Raw genomic sequence first — 25,658 nt, 5'->3', positions numbered from 1 at the left:
TAAGGTGATTAGAATTTTGTGAGAAGATTCCGTCGCAACGATAAACGCCTTTGTTTTAATGATGTCCAGCCCCAATCCTGTATCATTTCAGTGATACTCTCTCCTATATTTCACGATAATACAAAACGTTCTGCCCTTCTTTGAACTTTTTCGATGTACTCTGTCAATCCTGTCTGGTAAGGATCCCACACTGCGCGGCACTGTTCTAAAAGAGGACGCACAAGTGTAGTGTAGGTAGACTCCTCAGTAGATCTGTTACATTTTCTGTTTCCTGCCCATAAAACACAGTCATTGGTTGGCCTTCCCCACAACATTTTTTATATGCTCCTTCCAATTTAAGTTGTTCGTAATTGTAATTCTTATATATGTACCTACATTTACGGCCTTTAGATTTGACTGATTTATCGTGTAACCGAAGTTTAACGGATTCCTTTTAGCACTCATGTGGATAACCTCACACTTTTCGTTATTTAAGGTCAACTGCCAATTTTCGCCCCATTCAGACACCTTTCATAAATCGTTTTGTAATTTCTTTTGATCTTCTGATGACCTCATTAGTCGATAAACGACAGCGTCGTCTGTAAACGACCTATCTGAGATGCAGTTAAATTTGTTGGTTGAGCATTAGGAATATAGGACAATTTTTCGCTTAGTTAATGTTGTACTCCAGGTTATGAGCAAGGCTCTTATTTATTAATCGAACACTTGGAGTGAGAAACATTTGATACCGAATTTGAACCCTCCAATTCTCGGTTTTCGTGTTCCGATCTTTGTATCGCACTGTGGCCGTGAGTTCAATTCGGAGCTCCATTCACGCCGCAGAGTACTCTTTTGCACAGTGGTTGGGCGCCACGAAAGATCTTAGTACTGTGTACGTACCGAAAACCGTCCTTTCGTATTGCTACTTCGATAGCTGCAGGTCCGTCAAACTCCTCTGCTGGAAATTTATCTCAGACTGCTCTTGGTTACATTCCTTCATACGTTCGCACACGCTGTACACTCTCTATAAATTAAAGGCGTCATCAACCAGAACGGTGGTTTGAACACCACAGTGTTAGACTAGACATTGGTCTATCGGATGTGGTACACCGTTGCATTGTTCCAACTTTTGAACCAACCGAACTGTAAGGGGCCTACAGTTTAACTTGATCTCTTAACTACTGTGTAGCTCAGTATTCTTCACATCAACAAAGACTGGCAGAAGTGAAAGAAGTAGTAAATGAGAAATTGATATCTTAGAAGTGATCGGCAATCGGAGTCGTAGTATTTCGAGTTGTAGTGTGGCACTTTACCACAGAGCCTTCGTGACGGACAATCACCCTCATTTCTTTATGTTTTGTATCGTGTGTTGTAACTAATATTTGATTTTCCTCGTTTTCAGATATATCTGTCAGCGCAGGGTGCGCAGATCATCAACCAGTGTTTAAGCCAGTTTCCCAATGCACAGCGTAAGTATCCGCCAAACATAAGCTCACTAACATGCCTGTCATTTAATTTCCAAATCTAAGTTCTAAACTTTACTTTCATGTAACTTTTAAACAATAGTTATCTCGTGCTTTGAATTTTCTCGCAGAATAATACGAAGCACCCTGGTTTCTACTGGACTGTGTTAAAAACAAGCTGCAAATGGAACTTTCTAGGTGCAATCCTACCCTATTGCTGAGCCATTAGACACTGTTCAGAAATCTGCCACGGGCAGAACACTATACATTCAAAGGTTAAGTTACTCTCTATCTGTCTTAGTACCTAGGTAAAATTGATAAAACTGAAAGCGAGATACCTCTATTTGAGATTGACTACGAATATCGTCAAATACTTTCTGCCTCTCACGTCCACCGTGGGATCAACAGCCTAAAAATCCTGCAAGGCTCTTATCACCAGTATTCAGTTCAGTCTCACATGATCTATAAACGTCATACGAACACACTCTTTAAATCTGAATAAAATTTCTCTGCTTTCTGAATAGCGTCATTCTGTCAGACTTAACCGATGTTACTGTCTCTGTTGGTTGATACGCACTCCTTAATTTATTTAGTAGTTTATGTAGCAACTATACCACATCAATGATACTCATGGCAAATTGAAATAAAATATTTGTAACACAGAGACGACGAAACACAAGGGAGCACAAATACAAGACAATAAAACAAACGATTCCTAGTGCTCTTTGCACTGTGTGCGGTAATATTTATCCCCTAACAAGCCGAAAGGAATTTATTTTTTGCGCTCCAAAAAACTTTTTTCATTACATTGACTATTCATCGGCTCGGATATCCGGGCATGTTAGCACATAATACTGGGCTGGTACTCTCTCAGATCCAATAATTAACATGCCGACCCCTTGGAGGTACGGGATATAGCCCAACAAAGAGAAGAATGCATATTGACTACTAGTTCCCATCAAAACACCATCTTCAAGTACCATCCTCAAATCGGAGTAAAAAACGTACTACTTTGAAAAAGAAAAACCTAGGACAGTCGCTCATTACTCCCTTTATTTTGTGTCGTAGTCACATTCGGCTGGCGGTATGGCTTACTATATCTGGATTTAAAATCTAGCATGCTAGTATAGCATGTTGTGCCTAGCTTCGGAGTCTAGAAATTTTTTTTTTTTTTTTATGGATAGCTGCAGTACATGAATAACTTACTGAGTATAAGGATATTTAGTTAGCATGATTCGTAAATATGTTACACACTCTAGGACATCTCGACGAGCAAGACTTCTGCGGATGGTCTCAAATTGGAGGAGGTCTCTTTGTGCGCTGTGGACACCTGCAGGGTTATTCTATAGAATTTTCATTTTCGACGTGAGGCAATGAAAGAAGAAAGGAAGATCATGGTTCAACGTTTATTTGATGATGAGGCCTTTAACATAGTACATCAGTTTCACTTGAGGCAGGATAGGAACGATAGTGGCCGTGTCCATTTTAGGGAAACATCTACATCCACGTGGATACTCTGCAAATCACATTTAAATGAATGGCAGAGGGTTCATCGAGTCACCTTCACAATTCTCTATTACTGCAATCTCGTATAGCGCGCGGAAAGAATGAACACCTATATCATTCCGCACCAGCTCTGATTTCTCTTATATTATCGTAGTGATCGTCTCTTCGTATGTAGGTCGGTGTCAACAAAATATTTTCGCATTCGGAGGAGAAATTTGGTGATTAGAATTTCGTAAGAAGATTCCGTCGCAATGAAAAACGCCTTTGTTTTAATGATGTCCAGCCCAAATCTTGTATCATATCATTGACACTCTCTCCCATATTTCTCGATAATACAAAACGTGCTGCCCTTCTATGAACTTTTTCGCTGTACTCCGTCAGTCGTATCTGGTAAGGATCCCACCTTGCGCAGCAGTATTCTAAAAGAGGACGGACTAGCGTAGTGAAGGTAGACTCCTCAGTAGATCTGTTACATTTCCTGAGTGTCCTGCCAATAAAACGCAGTGTTTGGTTGGCGTTCCGCACAACATTTTTTATGTACTCCTTCCAATGTAAGTTGTTCGTAATTGTAATTCCTAGGTATTTAGTTGACTTAACGGCTTTGACTGAATTTACAGATTTGACTGAATCCTTTTAGCACTCGTGTGGATTATCTCACATTTTTCGTTATTTAGGGTTAACTGCCAATTTCCGCACCTGTTTTCTAAATCGTTTGCAATTTGTTTTGAGCTTCTGATGATTATTAGTCGATAAAAGACAGCGTCATCTTCAAGCAACCTAAGACGACTGCTCACAGTGTCATCCAAATCGTTTATATAGATAAGGAATAGCAATCATTTATATAGATAAGGAACAACAAAGAGCCTATAACACTACCTTAGGAAACGCCAGAAATCACTTCTGTTTTAATCGATGACTTTCCGTCAGTTACTACTAACTGTGACCTCTCTGACAGGAAGCCACAAATCCACTAACATAACTGGGACTATTCCATAAGAACGCAGTTTCACTACAAGCCGCTTGTGTGGTGCACTGTCAAAAGCCTTGGGGAAATACGGAATCGATCTGAAATCCCTTGTCAATATCACTCAACACTTCATGCGAATATAGAGCTAGTTGTGTTTCATAAGAACGATGTTGTCTAAACCCGTGTTGACTTTGTGTCAATAGAGGTGTCTTCGAGGTAATTCATAATGTTCGAACACGATATATGTTCCAGAATCCTGCTGCACATCGACGTTAATGACATGGGCCTGTAATTAAGTGGGCCGGCCGTAGTGGCCGAGCGGTTCTAGGCGCTAAAGTCTGGAGCCGCGCGACCGTTACGGTCGCAGGTTCGAATCCTGCCCTGGGCATTGATGTGTGTGATGTCCTTAGGTTAGTTAGGTTTAAGTAGTTCTAAGTTCTAGGGGACTGATGACCTCAGCAGTTAAGTCCCATAGTGCTCAGAGTCATTTGAACTAATTGTAATTAAGTGGATTTTTCCTACTACCTTTCTTGAATATTGGTGTGACCTGTGCAACATTCCAGTCTTTGGGTACGGATCTTTCGTCGAGGGAACGGTTGTATATGATTGTTAAATATAGAGCTAATGTATCAGCATACTCTGAAAGGAATCTAATTGGTATACAGTCTGGACCAGAAGACTTTATTAAGTGATTTAAGTTGCTTCACTACTCTGAGAATATTTACTTCTAAGTTACTTATGTTGGCAGCTGTCCTTGATTCTGCTTCTGGAATATTTACTTCGCCTTCTTTTGTGAAGGCATTTCGGAAGTCTGTGTTTAGTAACTCTACTTTGGCAGCACTGTCTTCGATAGTACCTCCATTGCTATATCGCGCAGAGAAGGCATTGATTGTTTCTAGCAGCTAACATACTTCACATACGACCAGGATTTCTTTGGATTCTCAGAATTTGTCTTAGTGAAAGCACGAAAAACCTTTGCCTGGATGGCCTGACGGGGATTCAAACAGACATCCTCTCCAAAAGGTGTCCAGTGTCTGACCACTGCATTACTTTGCTCGATTGGACGTGAGGTGCTGCCAGCTTTGGGTTGTTGTTAGTCCATGGCCGCACATGGTAGTACCCAGACTGCTAGCTATTTCTAATAGGATTCCCTTTATATGAAGCTGGGCCACAGACAAGGGTAATACTCAACAAGTGTCGTCTAAAAGCACACCGAGACGCAGCCCGCAGGAATGGATGGCGAAAGGTCACATCTAATGATGGAAATAGGTGCTGATTAGGAACCTGTGATGCTTCTTAACGACTGCGGCGCCATATATGAGAGCAGTAGCTACTGGAAAATATCAGACGGCGAGCTGCGGGTCCCACTCAATATAGTGCGTGCAAACACTCCTGTTGTTCGTTGCGGGATTACTTAATAACGCAGGATATTTTCGGAACAGCCTAATGCTCATCCACCACCATCAAGAAGACACCTTCTCGCAACAGGTAAATGCTCATGCACATTCCATTTGAGATGTGTATCACAGTTTCTAAGAAACTCTGCTAGTCCCGCGACTAGCATCAATATCAGCTATGTACCCAACTGAGTATGTGTGTAGCACTGAAGATCGTTTGGTCCCGTTTTACTATCGGTGACTTTCTCCGACCAATAGCAGATACCGCGGACGACTACAAAAGGCGTCGTGCTATGAAATGAAATAGCACGGTGGATAACCACTCCTGGTTGTCGCGCCATTTAGTGGCTGGTACCCCACCGCAGTCGAGGGCGACTCTAGACGCATCTTCTCTGGTCACTGGGTCTTTTTTGTAAGCAGGACTCGTCACGGCAGACAATTCTACTCCAGTCAATGAGATTTCAGGCCCCTATGACCAGCAGAGATGTGTCCGGAGACGCCCTGGACAGCAGTTGGATAGCAATTCGACTATCACCCACTAAATGGGGCGCCAACCAGGAGTGGTGATCTGCGAGACAACGCTTTGGTTGTCTTTTGCGGCACTCTTACAGCCCAGCTACACATCAACGACATTATACGTCCCGTTTTGTTGCCTTTCATGAAAAGCCATACTGGGCTTGCATTTTAGCAAGATAATGCCCACTCGCGCACACAAGAGCTACTACCGCTTGTCTTCGTGCTTGAAAACCCCACCTCGGCCAGTAACGTCACCGGATCTCTCCCCAGTTGACAATGTTTGGAGCCCCCCACAAAGCTTGGGATTTTGACGATGTGAGGCGCCAGTTGGACAGAATTTGGCACGATATCCCACACGAGAACATCCAACAACACTACCAATCAGAGCCAGGCCGAACAGCTGCTTGCATCAGAGCCAGAGGTGGGGCAATGCATTACTAACTTGCTCAATTTGTGAAGCTCTTTCTCTTGAGTAAATCATTTAATTTTTCTGAAATTGTAATCATTTGTTTCTCTGGACATGCACATCACCCCTACAGATTTAGGTCCCAATTGGGTAATTCCTTCGTGGTGCATCCTTTTTTTCTCAGAGAGTGTGTAAATTTGAGGCTTTAAGAAAGTAGTTACACGCTTGAAAAACATAGTAGACTATTCATATCTATATACAGGGTGAGTCAGTAGGAAAGATACATGCTTTGAGCGGTGATAGTATTAGTGATACTGAACAAAATATTTCCTATTGACGGATGCCTTAATCCGAATGGATTCCTATATAGAACACATTCAATATCACTTTGTACGTTTTTCTTGAATAACTCGAAAACCACACCCTCCAGCGAAAACATGTCGAAGCATGCGCTGTAGCTTACGTAGTTTTTGTAGGCCAATTTGAGGTTTACAATGTACCACAGTGGTGTAGAGCAGGTTCAGACGAATTGTTTGATGTAGGACACTTGCGGTCTACCAAGTAGGGAAACTAGCTCAAATTAGCCTACAAAAACTACGTAAGCTACAGCGCATGTGCATCGAGAGACGTTTTCAACATTCTCGCGCTCTCTTAGAGCCATTAAACAGGACCATTTTTGCAGGAAATTTAATATAGTTTAATTCTGTACTGCGGCACGTTTACGCTGGATGGTTATTCAAGAAAAACGTACAAAAATGATATTGAATGTGTTCTACCTCGGAAACCACTCGGAATAGGGCATACGTCCATATGAAGTTTTTTCTTCAGAATCACTATCACCTCCTCCTGACTCACCACACACACACACACACACACACACACACATATATATATATATATATATATATATATATATATATATATATATATATATATATATATATATATATTTGTTATCCATGGAATTGGATATATATATATATATATATATATATATATATATATATATATATATATATATAGGGTGTTACAAAAAGGTACGGCCAAACTTTCAGGAAACATTTCTCACATACAAAGAAAGAAAATATGTTATGTGGACATGTATCCGGAAACGCTTACTTTCCATGTTGGAGCTCATTTTATTACTTCTCTTCAAATCACATTAATCATGGAATGGAAACACACAGCAACAGAACGTACCAGTGTAACTTCAAACACTTTGTTACAGGAAATGTTCAATACGTCCTCCGTTAGCGAGGATACATGCATCCACCCTCCGTCGCATAGAATCCCTGATGCGCTGATGCAGCCCTGGAGAATGGCGTATTGTATCACAGCCGTCCACAATCCGAGTCTCTACATTTGGTATCGGGGTTGCGTAGACAAGAGCTTTCAGATGCCCCCATAAATGAAAGTCAAGAGAGTTGAGGTCAGTAGAGCGTGGAGGCCATGGAATTGGATCGCCTCTACCAATCCATCGGTCACCGAATCTGTTGTTGAGAAGCGTACGAACACTTCCACTGAAATGTGCAGGAGCTCCATCGTGCATGAACCACATGTTGTGTCGTAATAAAGGCACATGTTCTAGCAGCACAGGTAGAGTATCCCGTATGAAATCATGATAACGGGCCCCATTGAGCGTAGGTGGAAGAACATGGGGTGCAATCAAGACATCACCAACAATGCCTGCCCAAACGTTCACAGAAAATCTGCGTTGATGACGTGTTTGTACAACTGCGTGCTGATTCTCGTCAGCCCACACATGTTGATTGTGAAAATTTACAATTTGATCATGTTGGAATGAAGCCTCATCCGTAAAGAGAACATTTGCACTGAAATGAGGATTCACACATTGTTGGATGAACCATTCGCAGAAGTGTACCCATGGAGGCCAATCAGCTGCTGATAGTGCCTGCACACGCTGTACATGGTACGGAAACAACTGGTTCTCACGTAGGCCTCTCCATAGAGTGACGTGGTCAACGTTACCTTGTACAGCAGCAACTTCTCTGACGCTGACATTCGGGTTATCGTCAACTGCACGAAGAATTGCCTCGTCCATTGCAGGTGTCCTCGTCGTTCTAGGTCTTCCCCAGTCGTGAGTCATAGGCTGGAATGTTCCGTGCTCCCTGAGACGCCGATCAATTGCTTCGAACGTCTTCCTGTCGGGACACCTTCGTTCTGGAAATCTGTATCGATACAAACGTACCGCGCCACGGCTATTGCCCCGTGCTAATCCATACATCAAATGGGCATCTGTCAACTCCGCATTTGTAAACATTGCACTGACTGCAAAACGACGTTCGTGATGAACACTAACCTGTTGATGCTACGTATTGATGTGCTTGATGCTAGTACTGTAGAGCAATGAGTCGCATGTCAACACAAGCACCGAAGCCAACATTACCTTCCTTCAGTTGGGCCAACTGGCTGTGAATCGAGGAAGTACAGTACATACTGACGAAACTAAAATGAGCTCTAACATGGAAATTAAGCGTTTCCGGACACATGTTCACATAACATCTTTTCTTTATTTGTGTGTGAGGAATGTTTCCTGAAAGTTTGGCCGTACCTTTTTGTAACACCATATATATATATATATATATATATATATATATATATATATATATATATATATATATACTTACTTACTTATCGCGAATGGACCCAGAAGGATCACGCAAAACTTTCTGACGTCGTTTCTTCCATACTTCTTTCATTCGTTCTCCATGTTTTCTTTTTCTTTCTTCTGTCCATTTTGTTCCTGGTCTCTTTAGTGCTTCCTTCTCCGACAATACAATCCACTTTTCCACCTTATTTCTAAAAGTTTTTCTATCTTTGACATCTTTAAGTTCAATATTTGGTTTTTGTAAATCTAATTTTACTTGGCTAATCCATGGTGTTGTTGATTTGACTTTTTCTATGTAAGTGAGAATTCTGTTGGTGGGTCGTGTGGGGGGAAGTCTAGTGACATGTCCATAAAATTTTAATCTTCGCCTTCTTATGTCTGCTGCCAGGTTTGATATAGTTTCTGTGGTTCTTCTTGATTGTATCCGGTATCCTTCTTCTGTTAATTTTGGACCTAAAATCTTTCTCATAATTTTGCGTTCTTCTTTTAGTATTTTTTCTAAATCACATTTTGTGTGGAGTGTGAGCGTTTCACTAGCATATAGTGCTGCTGGCTTAATTACTGCGCAGTAGTTTCTGATTTTTGTGTTCGAGGAGATGCATTTTTTATTGTATATTTCATGTGTCATACCATATGCTCTCTTCATTTTCTGTTGTCTGATCTTCTGTGCAACTTTCTCTCCTCCGGTTGGCTCCAAGATTTCACCTAGGTATTTAAAATGTTTTACTCTATTTATTTTTCCATATTTTGTGTTCAAACTGTGTATATGGAATTTCGTACAGAAAAATTCTGTCTTTTGAAACGAAATTTGTAAACCTACTTTATCCGCGCATTCCTTAAGGATCTCTATTTGTTTGGTGGCGATTTCTTCATCATCTGCAAGTATGGCCAAGTCGTCCGCGAATGCTAAACAAGATATCTCCACGTTGTCTTTGGTTCTACCAAGATGGATTGGTTTCCAGTAGGATTGATTTTTTAATTCTTTTTCTCATTCCTTAATGACTTTATCCAGGACTATATTAAACAGAAGTGGAGATAGCCCGTCACCTTGACGTACTCCAGTTTTTATGAGAAAAGGTTCAGAGATTTCTCCCCTGAATTTAACTTTAGATACAGTGTCTGTCAGTGATTCTTTGATAAGCCTTAGTGTTTTGGAGTCAAGTCCAAGTTCCTCTAAAATGTTAAACAAAGATTGCCGGTCAATTGAGTCATAGGCTTTCTTAAAATCTACAAATGTACAAATTATGGGGACATTTCTAATTGCTTTGTGTTTTAATATTGTCTTTAAATTAAATATTTGTTCTATGCATGAGCGACCGGGGCGGAAGCCTGCTTGATAATCACCAATTTGGCGTTCCAACTGCTCTTGTGTTCTTTTCAGCAGGCATGTTGAGAGAATTTTGTAGGTGACTTGTAAAAGAGAGATTCCCCTGTAGTTATTGACATTTGTTCTGTCTCCTTTTTCATGTAACGGGTGAATAAGGGCACATTTCCAATCCTCTGGTAACTTTTCTGTTTCCCATATTTTTGTTATTATTTTTGTGAGCTCTTGCAACGTCTTTGGTCCTAGGTTTTTTAATAGCTCTGCAACAATGCCATCTTCGCCAGATGTTCTATTATTTTTTAAGTTTTTAATGTGACATTTGATTTCTTCCTGTGTTGGTGGTAATGAATCCGGTTGAGCGTTGGCACAGATTTCTTTGGGAAACCTTAAACTAGGTTCTGGGCAATTTAGTAGGTTAGAAAAATATTGAGCCGATACTTGACAGTTTTCCTGGTTTGTTAGGGCTAATTTACCATCTGGTTTTCTGAAACATAAATTTTGAGGGATATATCCTCGTATTTTATCTGCGAAAGTTCTGTAGAAGTCTCTTGTATTATAGTTTTGGAAATTTTCTTCTATGGCATCCAGTTGTGCCTTTGTGTACTTCCTTTTTGCTTGCCTAATAGATTTTGAAACCTGTTTTCTAACCTCGTTAAATAAATGTAGACTTTCTTGTGATTTTTTACTGTTATATTCTTGAAATGCCTTTTTTCTCCTTTCCTATGCATTTTCACAGTCTGAATCCCACCAAGGGTGTTTGAATATCTTTTTCAAGGGAATAGTTTCCTTAGCTATTGGCGTGATTTTAGAATGAAATTCTTCCCATGTGTTTGCCTTTTCCTTCTCCCATTCTTCTTTTACTTTAGATTCTTTAATCTTCTTGGTGTCATATTTCTGTATTTCTGTTTTCTTCTGATGACTTCTTCGTGCTGTAAACTTGATTTTAATCCTAGTTAGGTAATGGTCTGAATCAATGTTTGCTCCTCTGCGTACTTGGACGTCGTAAATTTCTTTTTGTACTGGGTATGAAATCGCCACATGATCTATTTGAAACTCGCCAATTTGTTGTATCGGAGATCTCCATGTCTTTTGTTTTCTTGGACATTTTCTTAGAGATGTTGACATTATCTTCAGGTTATTCTGCTTACATAGTTCGACGAGCCTTGTACCATTTTTATTGGTAAATTTATGTGCAGGATATTTGCCTACGGTTTTTTGGTGGATTTTCTCTCTACCAATTTGGGCATTAAAATCGCCGAGTAGAACTTTTGTATCATCTTTTGGAATCTTGGCCATTATATTCTCCAAATTTTCCCAGAACTTTTCTGCTTCTATGGGGTTTTTCTTGTTGTCTCCGTTTGTGGGAGCATGAACATTAACCATTGTGTATGTTTTGTTGGCACATTGTAAGCGCATCGTCATTATCCTATTATTTACGGGAGCAACTTCCTTGATGGAGCTGAGCACGCTCTTGTGTATGATAAACGCCATCCCGAGATGGGGGGCTCCTCTTCCGATTCGTTTATCCGTCTTGCTCTTAAAGATGCGATAGTTGCCATAATCTGATGTTTCTTCATCTGTAAAACGTGTCTCCTGTAAAGCTAGTATTACTATCTTTTGCTTTTCAAGTTCTGTTGTAAGGTTTAGAAGTTTTCCTGGTTGGATTAATGTATTTATGTTAAAGGTTCCAATGTATGTAGGTGTTTTAAGTGGAAGTTTGCCAGAGAGCTCCGACCTTCTCTGATGTAATCGTGTAAGTCCAGGTTCCCCAGAATCCGAATTCCTGGTTGCCATCTGTTGATGGGTGGATTGGTTACCACCCGGGGTAATGTTGTTATTACTTGCACGAGTCATACTTGCTTGTAATCAAGTTGGTCCAGTATTTCCACTGGGTGTTTAGAACCAGGAATTGTTAGTTCCTTGCGCATTATGACCAGCCGCACATTGTGTGAACAGACGCTGACCAGGATGCCGATGGTTCCCACTGCAGACGCGTCCTGGATTTGGGTGTTGACAGTGCTTATTGTAATGGCGGCACTTACTCGCCATGACACAGCAACGTCTTCGGGTTCTGTGGTTTTTGAATGAGTGTGACCCTTGCCAAAAGTCACCCTCCCACACCCTCGTGATGCTGCCGCCTCGGTCCGGGACTGCTTATTTGTGTTTCCCCTTATTCGCAGCTGTCCACCATATCTGATGGATCGTTCGCTATCCGCCACCTGCGACCCGCCCTGTACCTGAGGCTCGGCTAGGGTATATATATATATATATATATATATATATATATATATATGTGTGTGTGTGTGTGTGTGTGTGTGTGTGTGTGTGTGTGTGTGTGTGTGTGTAGAAATCTTAATACACAAAGTTAATTACATCAAGCATTTACGACTGGGAATGTTATATTTAACTTAATTCTAATCTATTTGGTAGACTGTGAATGTGTGTACGTGTGCGTGTGCAAGTGTGCGAGGTATAGATATATACATATGATTATCCATAACATACCCAGTCGTAAATGCTTGTTGTAATTAACTTTGTATATTAAGATCTCCATGGTTGCAAATGACAAACTGGAAAAGAGAAGCAACTGTAACGGAAAACATGGAAAACCACAACATTTGGTACCAAGATGCATATAAAAAAATCTTCTCTTTTTCAGATTTGTAAATACGTTACTTAAAACTCAATTTTACACATGCACATGGAGTGAAGGACATTTTTGCAGTTATTTAATAGAAGGAAAATAGGTGTTTATAACTCAATGAAACTGGTTATCACAGCAAAAAGGAGAGCAGCAGAACCTAATAAAATACATTTCACTATTAGTGTCACTTACATAATTACTGTCCAGCCTTATATTCCTTAGTGGCTTAACTGTACTTTTTGGATCTGAAGTATTCACTCATTTCCGGTTTCTCGGTTGACACATGGAGTCTACCTTGTAAACTATTCCTTAGGAAACTGTAGCAAAAATTTAAAGGAAAATTCCGAGTCCATTTTACAGGAAAGAAATATCGAAGATACTGAAGTCCCTTACAAATTTTATGGCAGCTTTGCAGTACCCGTGATTGATATATTTGTGAATACTTTTACCTAGTTACGAAATACGTAATACATGCCATTACCATGTTTTGCGACTACGTAGTTCTTAACATTCAAACCAATCTCTTAAATTCCTCAACCTAACCTTGACTTTTCTCTCATTCGGCAGAAACTTTTCAGAGTTCTCCAGTGGCTATAACTCATCACAGATTTATCAACGCTTCTATTCACAGCTTTCGCCAGTTGCATACCGAAGTGAACGGCAGTAAACGTTGCCAACGGAATTCCGTAGCATTCCTTGGAACGATGCAGTCGTAAAATTTTTCGTACGTTGTTTTTTCCGCAGTACACAATATGAACGAAGAAAACGCTATTTCCGTGCATACCGCTGATGCCGCAATTTTTCGGTCGAATCTCCGCCCGTTTTACGACCGCATATTTCGTTGTCCCGTCTCAGTCAAATCAGACAAACGAGAAAACCAGTTCCGGCAGAAGTGCAGCAGAGCACCACGCCATTTGCTGTGACTGAATCCTATAGCAAACTGGGCAGTGTTACCAAAAGACTATGCATTCTCCGTGTTTTACCAAAATATAATATCACTTCTGACCGAGAGATATTTTCTGGTTATTCGTGATGGCATCAAGCTAAACATAATTGTTTTCAGTTAATACTGAAAATTTCTTCACTTTCTTTTATGTGAGCTGTTCAATATTAGTTTTCAGTTATTAATTTTCGCTTCTGAGATGCAAAGCACTCAGAATATTCACCACATCACCGCAATATACCTGTCATCTTATCATAGTACTCGTATACGTCTACACATTTTGCAGATAGTGCCCCATACTTGCAAAACATCATAGAGCTGATAATAAATACCTTTAATTGTGATCAGTTGCAGTCCTCAAACCATCATCAGGTATCATAAGACCCTTGTAACAGCTTACAAAAAGATGTTCAAATGTGTGTGAAATCTTATCGGTCCCTAAGCATACAAACTACTTAACCTAACTTATCCTAAGGACAAACACACACACTCATGCCCGAGGGAGGACTCGAACCTCCGCCAGGACCAGCCGCACAGTCCATGACTGCAGCACCTGAGACCGCTCGGCTAATCCCGCGCGGCAACAGCTTACATAGCAATATAAAACCTACGGCGTCAGTTAGCAATTATTCCATCATAAATAACTGCTTCCAAGTAGTAAAATATATTACATTGTCAGTAATAAAATGTATCAAACAGTCATAGACCCCATCTTAGTGTTGTGGGTGCTGCTTCTGACGCAAAACAGACTGTAATACAGATGATGGCACCGAACTCCACCGACAAACGTACAAGGATGCTAGTTTGGTCCAAAACAGAAACAAAAGTGCTTGGTAAACATGACTCTAATATGCACACCTTAAAAGCTATGAGGACTTGCTCAGCAGAAGAGATGTTTTTCACAGTAGCGAAGACGATCAAGTTCTCATAGCTCGTAAAGTACGCATATAAGACCCCATGTTTGCTGGACTTTTTTCCTTTTTTTAGTCCATACAACACCCTCACAAAGTTTATTGGTGTAGATCGGTTTCACCCTGTACGGGTCTTCACGTGCATCTCACTAAACATTAGGAGAAGAAATCATCAATTTCATATTTTGCTTACAGCTGTCTTTCTTCTATTATGTGCTACTGTAATTCAATATTTATGACATTTCAAGCACAGTTTATACCACTGCACGATATAAAGGCAAGTTACAAATAATGAACACAATGGTGTGTTATGTCCCACTGTAACAAAATTAGAACAAGTAGTTGACGAAATTACCAGTACCTAACATTGTGGCAGAACGGAAGATGGGTGGTTCACAATAATTTATACAAGCTGTGGATCTATTATTCACGAAGCTGATGTAAATTTCTGCCTTTATTCACAGGGTTTAATTTGGGTTTTGTACACCAGTAATTATGTAAAAACAAACAGTGAATGTATTGGGATATACAAGGTGTATCGTAATTAATAGGTAAAACTAAGACGAATGAAAGAATACGAAGATATATACTAAACTTTGCAGTAAAAAGTGGTTCACAGACGTTCTACCTGTACCTGCGAGAGCGACACAGTTGTGAACGAGTGGTTATGGACTACCACACACTTGAATTATTGTCCTAGTGAAATGTCGTGTGTTGGGTAGACCGTTCGCCTGGTGCAGGTCTTTCGATTTGACGCCACTTCGGCGACCTGCGCATCGATGGGGATGAAACGATGATGATTAGGACAACACAACACCCAGTCCCTGAGCAGAGAAAATCTCCGACCCAGCCGGGAATCGAACCCGGGCCCTTAGGATTGACAGTCTGTCACGCTGATCACTCAGCTACCGAGGGCGGACATTGTCCTAGTGAGTACAAATATAGCTCGCGTTCGTAGTAGAATAGAATACTTCACGTGCACCTCATACAGCGCTAAATGAGCTCGAACAGATCGGCAGGCAGACCAAATTTTGCATTGCTTGACTATAAACATGCCGACAAATCGAAATAAAAAAGCCTTAAAAATGGACGTTCTCGGACCAACTGATAAAAAGGTTTGACTCTTCAGTCCGAGGATGCCATCTAAACATAGAGGGCATTAGCCGATCTAAAAGCGAGTTCCTATCTAAACACCTTGTACATAATGATATTGACGTAGTTCTAATCCAGGAAACACAATCTCCGACTGTGAAAGACCTGCGCAATACGGGTAGGATCCATGGCTACGATCATACGGGTGCTACGTATTATAGTGTGTACGGTGTTGCCACGTATGTGAGGAGTAACTCCGAGAATGCTCATCTCAATTCAACAAACAGAGAAAATGAAATCAATTATATCTCGATACAAATAGAGGAGAACATAAATTATGTTTACAAGCCACCAAATGTGCCGTGGCCATAGGATGTTCTGCCGATTAAAGCCCACCCATCGATTTATTGCAGGAGGTTTTAGTAATGGTCATTGGAACTATGCACGTGACAATGAGTGCAGCAGCGCACTCAGTGACTGGGCTGAAAATGAAAATCTATATATGTTTTATTCCATCAGGACCTAAAAACTACCCTCGATTTGTCGGGGCTCTTCTTACTGCTGCTAAGAAGATCATCCCTCGTGGATACCGAAAGGATGGAATGAATGATGCGAGCAACTTAATGAAGATTGCACAAAAACTTGTGACAGCGATATTGCAGGCGACCTCGTCGAAAGTCTTTATGTTGCTAGAAGAGTACGATGGTGCGAGACGGTAGAAAATGCAAACTTCAAACATTCAAGTTGAATGGCATGAAGCCTTCTGCTTAAGCCTGGTGGAGCCTCCAATAAACCCTGTCACTAACCTGGTATTTCAGGCATCCAAATGGCTAATCACACAGTTAAAACATCTAGATCATCAGATCATCCGGTGACAAACGGCATACTTGCAAAATAAAACTAAAACTTTTCTTTCTAGAAGCTCATTGCCCAAACGAGTCCAATTCCTCTTTACACTGACTGAATTGGATGAGGCACTGAAACAAGCTAACCATGATAAAGCACCTCTTTTGGGCAATATACACCTGGAATTTCTGATAAATATCTGTAACGGGGAAAGAACGACTGATCCGCTTCTTCTGCAACACCCCAGCGAGCTAAAGAGAGCAAAAATAGTGGCAATTTTAAAACCGGGTAAACCATCTGACCACCCTCAAAGTTTCAGACCAATTTATCTTTTGAGCTGTATCTATAAACTCTCAGAGAGGCCGATTTATAAGAGAATTAGCGGCTTCTTTCTGGAACATATCCCAGCTGAGCAAGCAGATTCCAGGCCACAGAGAAGTCGCTGGATCAGATACTGGCCCTAACAACTTTCGTAGAGACTGGTTTCCAATAAAAACAACGTGAAGACATCTGTCGCAATCATGGACCTAACTGCGGCATTCGACTCAGTCTGTACAGACGGGATGATATACAAATTGTTAAAAACAATTCGATGCCGAAAGCTGTAACTCTCATCAATACCATGATAAACAATAGGTTCTTCCGCTTTTACTTGGGGGAAAATGTGAGGAAGGAGAGGAGATTAAGTAATGGTCATCCACAGGGCTCCGACTTAACCCCCCTATTATTCAGCATATATATCTACCATCTCCCGAATACCACGCCAACAACCACAAAGCAAACGATATCGCTCTTGCTTGTAGAACCAAAGGTCTCGTACAAGCGGAGACAATTCTCACAGAAGATCTAGCCGTCTCCTATTATAGGTAGTGGCGACTTAAACCCAGTACAAGTAAAGGTGAAGTATGTGTATTCCTTTTGAACAACAAATAAGCTATCACGGAGCCCAGAGTCTAAATTAACGGAAACACTCTTTGCCGTAACAAGTACCTTAAGTAGCTTGGTGTCACTCTTGACCGCACCCTTTAGCATAAAAACATCTTGAAATCACCGCTGCCAAGATAAAAACTTGTAACAACATTATTAAAATATTTTGTGGAATGATAAGGGGAGCTTCAGCAGATATCTCGCGCACATCACCCATTGCGCTGGTCCTCTCAGCAGCCGAATGTTGTGTGCAGGTGTGGCTAAACAGCAGCCACATCAACTTGACCGACGTCCAGTTGAACCACACTATGCGGCTAATAATTGGGACAATTCAACCAACACCCATTTATTGGCTTCCTCTGCTGAGCAACATCTATCCACGTGTAATCTGTGGAAGCGAGGTCTTGCTTAGGGAAGGCCACAAGCTACAGTAGAAAGTGGAATTAGCTATACAGGAAGAGATACTAAGTGTATTAAGAAATAGACTCAGTTCAAGAAACCCACCGTTACGGAAAGCAGAACAGACAGACGCCAGTAATATCGAGGTGACAGACCTGTGGGATCCGAACTGTCAAAATCCTGAAGAGAGTGAGTGGTTCCGAAAGAATAAGTGTGATACTGTTGGCGCAGAACTCGATAGAAAACTATGGGTGAAACTGAACAGAGCTCACACTTGGCATGGTCGATGCGCAGATCCACTTTATAAATGGGGTGCTACAGAGTCTCCGGTATGTGTCTGTGGGGGTCCGAACCAGATATCAAGCACGTTACAGATGAATGCCCCTGCGTTCCTATCAGGGGTGCTAGAACGACCTCATGGAGGCTGACGATACAGTTGTTATATGAATTAGGAACTTAGATATTGACATTTGGTTTTATAACTAGTTTTGTCTTTTCTGTGTTCTTTTTATATACATATACTAATGTTATATACCTGTATTCTTACACTGCAAGTGAGCCATACGAATAAATAAATAATAAATATCTAAAATGCAGACTTTTCAATTTAACGCGTTACTGTTCACTGTACTCTTGTACCTACTGAAAGAGGTATTACATTGGTCATCTTCGTATTTGCTTGCAGCACTGCAGTCGTCTCTGCAGTGAGTTACGAATTATTGCAGACACTATAGGATCATGTTCTAAATCTTGACAAGGTTCCTCAAATCGCTACTAGAGTTGTTCAACGATATTAACAGGAGTGCTGTACACTTTACTTTTGAGATGACCCCAGATAACAGCATCCAGACTATTAAGGTTAGGAGATGCTGTACTTCAAGGACTTGATCTTCACCTCTTCTACCAAACGGGCGCCCTAGTTGTAGCCTCACATTAGCATCAAAGTGTACTGGTGCCCAGTCAGGAATGTACTATCGCACCACTTCCCCAGTAATGAGCAAGGGAAACATTCTCAAATCTCTTTGGATGGAGCCTTGGTCGAAAAGTTTATAATCCAAATATATTTCTACCAATTAGGATATTATTTACACTGCTGGCCATTAAAATTGCTACACCAAGAAGAAATGCAGATGACAAACGGGTATTCATTGAAGAAATATGTTATAACAGAACTGACATGTGATTACATTTTCACGCAGTTTGGGTGCATTGATCCTGAGAAATCAGTACCCTGAACAACCACCTCTGGCCGTAATAACGGCCTTGATACGCCTGGGCATTGAGTCAAACAGAGCTTGGATGGCGTGTACAGGTACAGCTGCCCTTGAAGCTTCAACACGATACCACAGTTCATCAAGAGTAGTGACTGGCGTTTTGTGACGAGCCAGTTGCTCGGCCACCATTCACCAGACGTTTTCAATTGGTGAGAGTTCTGGAGAATGTGCTGGCCAGGGCAGCAGTCGAACATTTTTTGCATCCAGAAAGGCCCGTACAGGACCTGCAACATGCGGTCGTGCGTTATCCTGCTGAAATGTAGGGTTTTGCAGGGATCGAATGACGGGTAGAACCACTGGTCGTAACACATCTGAAATGTAACGTCCACTGTTCAAAGTGCCGTCAATGCGAACAAGAGGTGACCGAGACGTGTAAGCAATGGCACCCCACACCATCACGCCGGGTGATATGCCAGTATGGCGATAACGAATACACGCTTCCAATGTGCGTTCACCGTGATGTCGCTAAACACGAATGTGATCATCATGATGCTGTAAACAGAACCTGGATTCATCGGAAAAAATGACGTTTTGCCATTCGTGCACCCTGGTTCGTCGTTGAGTACACCACCCTGTCTGTGATGCAGCGTCAAGGGTAACCGCAGCCACGGTCTCCGAGCTGATAGTTCATGCTGCTGCAAACGTCGTCGAACTGTTCGTGCAGATGGTTGTTGTCTTGCAAACGTCCCCATCTGTTGACTCAGGAATGAGACGTGGCTGCACGATCCGTTACAACCATGCGGATAAGATGCCTGTCATATCGACTGCTAGTGATACAAGGCCGTTGGGATCCACCACGGCGTTCCGTATTACCCTCCTGAACCCAGCGATTCCATATTCTGCTAACTGTCATTGGATCTCGACCAACGCGAGCAGCAATGTCGCGATACTATAAACCGCAATCGCGATAGGCTACAATCCGACCTTCATCAAAGTCGGAAACGTGATGGTACGCATTTCTCCCCCTTACACGAGGCATCACAACAACGTTTCACCAGGCAACGCCGGTCAACTGCTGTTTGTGTATGAGAAATCGATTGGAAACTTTCCTCGTGTCAGCACATTGTACGTGTCGCCACCGGCGCCAACCTTGTGTGAATGCTCTGAAAAGCTAATATTTTGCATATCACAGCATCTTCTTCCTGTCAGTTAAATTTCGCGTTTGTAGCACGTCATCTTCGTGGTATAGCAATTTTAATGGCCAGTAGTGTACGTCTGAAGCCAGAGGCGTCTATAACCATTTTTTTTTGTTAACTGTTAGTTTTCAGACCCTCCTTTGGTGAAACTATTTGCTTCTGTTATCACATACATTCACCCGCATCAGTTTTCACCATTAAATATGATACATCCATGTAAATTACAGAATGTTCTTCCCGAAAGCTCCGTGATTAGTTATTGTTTTCCTACTGGGACGAAACAGAAATGAGAACATGATAAAATCAGAGCTACACGGTGAATTCAGTTGAATCTTAATTTTCAGTGATCTTGAATTGCTCGCCCATCTGTATGACTGTTGTACCTTGACAGCTTACTCGCTTCGAGCGGTTGCTTCTGGTCCCAGCGCAACATGATAAACAATAATGAAATGCTAATTATATGGAAACCCTTAGCTGCAGACAAGTGTCTTTGATATACGTCAATGGGGACAGCTGAAATGTGTGCCCTGACCGGGTCTCGAACCCGGAATCTCCTGCTTACATGGCAGACGATATATCGTTCTTTCTTTTTCCATTTCTGTTCGGTATCATTCGTTGCGTTTGGTCATGGCGGACGTCACAAGACATTCGTTCAAGTTGATCGATGATTCTTTTACTCAGGTTTTTTTATTGCAGAGTGCGAGCGGCCCTCTGACCGACCACGCTGAGCTACCTTGCCGGCTGACTGCAGTCGCACTATCCTCTGTGCCCTCAGTAGCTCAGATGGATAGAGGGTCTGCCAGGTAAGCAGGAGATCCCGGGTTCGGATCCCAGTCGGGCACACATTTTCAGCTGTCCCCATTGATGTATATCAACAACACCTGTCTGCAGCTAAGGGTTTCGATTTAATTATCATTTCATTCTAGAGAAGCTGCACGGTCATCAATGGTATCTGTTCTTTCGGGAACAGAAACTATCTTCATATAAGCAATAATGTTTCGTATTGGAGTTTTCTGTCTTGATCTCTGTACCTGAGCTCTAGGAAAGGAGAGCGCTTGCCAGGGGTATACAACCATTTATTCGCACTTTAAACTTTCAATTTGGGTGGTCCCCATTAAATAGCTTTTTGGCTCGTCCGAGATGATGGTATTTAGCGCTTCTCTGACGCGTCTGCAATAACGTCGCTAACAACGTACCTGCACATGTGTAAGTATCCCCTGTGAAATTCTTCTGTCAGAATTTTCGAACTATGAGGTCAGTGAAGGAATTAATTGCACAGCTAATACCAGTTATGTAACTAGCACCGTTATGCCTTTGTGTATGATGATGTCTGAACGCCAAAACATGTTATGCAATGAAAACTAACAAGGAGAGGCGGCGATGATCGAATCGCGTATTCTCATCATTAGGACAGCTCAGCGCATCGGTTCATTGCCGTCACGTACGTCTCCATATATTCTCATAGACAAACAGGAATACAGTGTCGTCATATTAGTCTTCGTTTCGAAGGTTTCCTTCCAAACGGGAATTTATTCATAGTTTATCTTCAGGCTTTTCCACATAATGGAGGGGTGTGGACGTCTCGCCGCTGCGATATTCATTTGCAGAAGGACATGAAATTCTACCACGCTGCTGCTGTATGTCTTTGTTTACCACAGTAGACAATAGCAGGTTTTCTTCAATTTTCACCGTCACTCCAAGAAGTACAGTTTTAGGTTCAGCTCATTATGCAGCCGCCCTTCTTTTCTGCCAATTACTAGGTGGGCTGCTAGGAATTGCGTAATGAAATTTGATGTCCAAATATAAATTAATACGTCAGACGTGAGTCGAGCCCATTGTATTACAATGTAGAAAATCCTGAAAACGAACTTACCTGACAAAGGGTTTTGTGTTTGTTCATGCATGTGGGTGGGACATTTTTATGACTCGGCATGTTTATGTTCCTTCTATGATCATAGATTCAAAATAAAGCTATAGTGCTTTGAAATATGTTGGAAAAATATATGTAGATACGAGCTGCGTGGAAGAATTTTTTTCTTACGCAAAGCATCGGTACTTAGGGAAAGTACATAATAATTTTGCTTGTTCACTGTTCGGTTGTGTGGAAAGGGAATTGGCTGTAGCTCTGTTGATGATGATGTCTACCGTATCTTCCTTCGTCGTTGGCGTTGTCGTTGTTGCTGTGAGGCACCGTTATACCAAGAGGAAAGGCGCGTCGATCTTAGAGCATGAGATATGGTAACCTTAAGTCATTGACAACACACAACGGTCACGGTAGCACCTGATTCCAGAATAGCTGCAGTAGTTAGGATCTACGAACTACCCTCTCTTGACCAGCTCCCCAAAACTTAACTCGTAACGAGATCCCTTCGAAGCAAATTGTCATAAAGATCGTCTATAAAGGCTTCGTACAACGATAAGAAATGTTACAGTTTATGGAATAATAACAGATACGACCTAATTGTCTTGTTTCTTCTGTTTTATTTAACGTAACTTTGTTCACGGTTTTATTTCGCATTCACCACTCATTCACACCCTGATGTGGAGTATATGCGAGTCCTGAACCCTAACTCGCAAATTCCATCGAACCCCTTTAATGAACAGTTTTGGTTGCTCGACACCAACAGTCAATGATAATGATACAGTATTTTGTTATTGACTCTTCCAGTTTAGCCACCGCCCTCCACGAATGTTTGTTAGGCGTAAGACTTACACACTTTTCTCTCCGATCCGCTATTATTAAGAGTTCGCGTAAAAGTTAAGGTTTTTCTCCTTTTCATAAATTGGAGCTAGCTCTCCGCGATATAATTAAAAAAAACTGTCTCAATACCGCGTCCCTCGTGAGATGCGTATAGATTTATCCCGGAATTGACCGCCCTGTAGGTGTACTGAATTTAATGACCACACTTCGCTATCCGCGATTTCGTGTAACTAAATGTCCTTTTGTTACTCTGATCGTATACCGTAGTTATTTAAAACTCGCCCACTATATTTTTTCACAACGCACAATTAGCACTTCTTTACTTGTTTATTTCTAAGAGTAAACGAAAAATTGACGCAGTATCATCGGCTTCGTTGATATAAAGCAAAACACCTCAATATTCCCAATTTTAGCTCTTCTTATAGGATCGGCTACCTTAATCATTAATTTGCTACATATTATCTCCAATAATACTGCCGGCCGGTGTGACTGTGCGGTTCTAGGGGCTTCAATTTGGAACCGCGTGACCGCTACGGCCGCAGGTTCGAATCCTGCCTCAGGCATGGATGTGTGTGATGTCCTTAGGTTAGTTAGGTTTAAGTAGTTCTAAGTTCTAGGGGACTGATGACCACAGATGTTAAGTCCCGTAGTGCTCAGAGCCATCTGAACCATTTTGAACCAATAACACTAAACAGGTATCGCCGTTATATTTTAATTCTATTCAAAAGCATTTTATTATTATTATGACCGACCAAATCGTAACAAATCGCGTGGCGTGCGTTTTTAACGATAGCTTTACACTTGCCCAGCCTTTATTCGTGCAATATTATATATAAATATACAGACAGGACCGAAAGATCGATCTCTCTACCGTAACCAATAGAGGCAAATACGCTATTCAAGTTCGGTTACATCTATCTTGACTCGTATTGCTACAGAGGAAAAGCAAGTATATTCAAACACTGTATGTACAGAATTGAAACATTAAGTGCACAAAATGGCACTTGACGACCACGATGTAAGATGTCTGAAACAGCTAACGAATATGAGCAGAAGCTGCAATGCACATTTCACATGAAAGAATCATGAGGAAGATTTGTGATAAGTAGGTGACCGAAAACAAATGTGAAAACGAGTTTCTCACCGTTATATCGACCTTATATAATTACTTTTCAACTGATGAAAATCACAACAGCTGCCTGAAAATGATTAATTAATAACCACTAGTTTCATGACATTATAGTCACTTTTTCATGTAACTAACTGTTTACCACAAGAATATACAAAAATCGTAATTGGAACTATCTTAAACTAGGAAATATCACATTTCTACAATGTTGACTAGTAAGTGAAAAATATGGACCTCTCAGCTCAGAGTGCCCTTAAAATCTCGGTAAGAGAAGGAATAGAAGTCCTCAGTCTTGCTGCACACAATTGGTGTCATAAAATACGCAATAGTCATCAATAAAACAGCCAGAGGAGAAAGAGCAGGACGTGATGCTAGTGACAAAAATTGGAAATTTTGGGCGGGAAGATAGGGGATGTATATTACTTTCTTTATATACGTTTTAAGGACTTTTACATTGAAAATTCCGTATTCCTCACTTGCTAATCAACATTGCATCGATTCGATACATCCTGTATATGATAGTTCTTATTAGGATTGCTGTATCTTCTTTACGTCATCAGTTTGTGACCGGCAGATGTAATTATAGTTTTATGAAACTAGTGGTGATTAACAAATCATTTTGATGTAGCTGTTGCAGTTTTCATCAGTTGAAATGGTTGTCCTTCATACCAAAATCGTCATATAAAATTACTTTATATTGTGCCGAAATGTCACTTTGTTTTTGACATGGGATCACCAATTCTAGCTAGAAATAAAATGGCAATGAGTGGAAGTTGGGCACCCTGCACACACATGACATGCTACGACTTCCTGCTGCTTAACGTTTCATTGGTCGGTGGGAAAGTTGTGAAGAGATTCTTGCATCTACAAAAGGCTGTTTAGGAGGCCTTACAGCATCGTACATAACGGATAAAATATTCTCACCGTAAAAGAACTATAGGCGGAGGGCACTGAGCTTAGGATAACCAGCGAGGTGCCTCAGTAGTCAGCATGGTGGACGCCAAGTCGACGGGAGCGGACTTGAGATCCCCATCCATCCATCCATCCAGATTTTCGTTTCTTGCAGTTTCCTAAAATACGTTGGTTGGAACATAAATAGTGGCAATACTGCTGTGGAGACACTATGCAATGGAATCTACTATTGTCGCTGATAGTACACGTTGTCGACATACCTACCTTACCTCCGAGCAAATGGACTCGCCCGTCCCACGTCACCGGCGTGCGCACAATCGAGAGATACACAGTCACTTGCGAGCGACCGGTCTAACGTAACGGTGTCGCTATGTTTTCGAAACAGGAACAACTGAGTTGGATAAAGATTGAATGTGCCAGATGTTGTACAGCACGACAGTGTCATCAAGGTCTTCAAGATGTGTGCAGCGATTCGTCATTGCCGTACCGAACAGTGGCACGTTGGGTAAAAGTCTTCAACGAAGGTCGGCAAACTGTGGCAGACATGCATCGGGCAG

This window comes from Schistocerca serialis, chromosome 6, assembly GCF_023864345.2.
Source record: "Schistocerca serialis cubense isolate TAMUIC-IGC-003099 chromosome 6, iqSchSeri2.2, whole genome shotgun sequence".
Taxonomy (NCBI): Eukaryota; Metazoa; Arthropoda; class Insecta; order Orthoptera; family Acrididae; genus Schistocerca; species Schistocerca serialis.
This window is presented reverse-complemented; position numbering follows the sequence as displayed.